Source organism: Nannochloropsis gaditana (genome assembly GCF_000240725.1).
Source record: "Nannochloropsis gaditana CCMP526 unplaced genomic scaffold scaffold656, whole genome shotgun sequence".
Taxonomy (NCBI): domain Eukaryota; class Eustigmatophyceae; order Eustigmatales; family Monodopsidaceae; genus Microchloropsis; species Microchloropsis gaditana.
In genome coordinates, this window is record NW_005803297.1 from 11,018 (window position 1) to 12,502 (window position 1,485).

Below are 1,485 nucleotides of genomic sequence, written 5' to 3' on the forward strand. Positions count from 1 at the left end.
AGGGGGGGGGTCAACCAGCGGCAAGGACTTTTCCTAGGTTTTCGAGTGCCAATCGATCTACCAATGAATGGGCTGGGCACCACCAGGTAGCTTCTTCAAGTGACTCGGCCCAAGGAAGTGTGCAGACAGGCGCCCCCCGGTCCCAGCAGGGAGAGGAGGGAGGCGCGTTCCTCTCTGCTTATGAAAACAAGCACTCCGCTGTTTTTGTGATTGAGGATGACGAAGGGGAAGACATGAATGAAGTGTCGCCTAAACAAAAGGGCTGCCCTCTGTCTGGCGGAAAGAGGGCGCTTGAAAGTGGACTGCTTTTCCCTGCACAGGCGTGCGCTTCGATGAGTCCGACCCTGGCACAGAAGACTCAGACCAATGATCTAGATCGAGAGCTCGCATTGAAACAGCACGCGTTGAATGGGCTTCAGAAAGGAGAAGAGGTGTCCATATCCCCCGAGGCCCTTCCCGGTGCTCAGCTTTTTTCTGTCTACAAACTTAAGAAGGGAGCGAGGTCTCCCTCGTCTTCCTCCCCCACATCGGCCACGGAATTAGCACGGTATATTGTGTTGACGCCAGAGAGAATCATTGTGCTCGAAGAAGCTGGGAGAAAGGCTAGAAAGGCGGGCCAGGGCAGGGTGAAATCAAATCATCATTTGACCGAGTTGGCCCGCATGACTTTCATGAAACGCGAACCTGACATCGTCACGCTCTACTTTCGGAACCCAGAGTGCCAGGCAGGGACGGAAGACACGGAGGCTGGCCCGCAAAAAAAGGAGAATTTGAAGGGACGGGCCTATCGGATCGGACAAAAGGAAGAATTTATTGCGGCGTTGCAGTTGCGACTGCAGCGATTTAAATGATGTCGGGAAATGGAAGATCTCTTGTCCAGGGGCTTGCGAGGGCGGTTTTGTAGCGAAGGGATAGAATTCAAGCCAGTATTCTGTACATAATGTGAAACTTAACAAATAACCGATGAAGAAAACATTGCGGTCCGTTCTGATGCCTTGCGGTGTCGATACCTGCTCCTCTTAAACATTTCAGTACATGCAAGCGAGACATTAATCACTGTTGTAACACTCTCTAGGAGCCCCCACCGCGTGCAATATACAAGAATCTGTCCATAGGAATAGGTTATCGATACCTGCTGGTGAGTCGATGGAACCTCGCTTTACACTTTATACGCACGCAGACATTCTCAAGTCCACTCCATCACCTGCTCTCGCTCAAGTCCTCACCCTCCCTCGATTCCTCCCATGACGATCGAGAAAACGGACCAGTCTCCCCAGTGTTCTCGCCAGCCGGCCCCACACAATCTTGAACAGAGGAATGCCGTCGCACGGACATGCTCCAGGATGAAGGACCATGGCCATGTCTGCCCCCGTGCCCGCCGCCTCTCGTCTCTTCTTATCCGTGGTAAGACTCTCCCCATCCTCGAAAGTTTTGTCTGCAATGTCGTCTTTGCTTGATTCATGTTTTGAATCGAAGCCTTTCCTG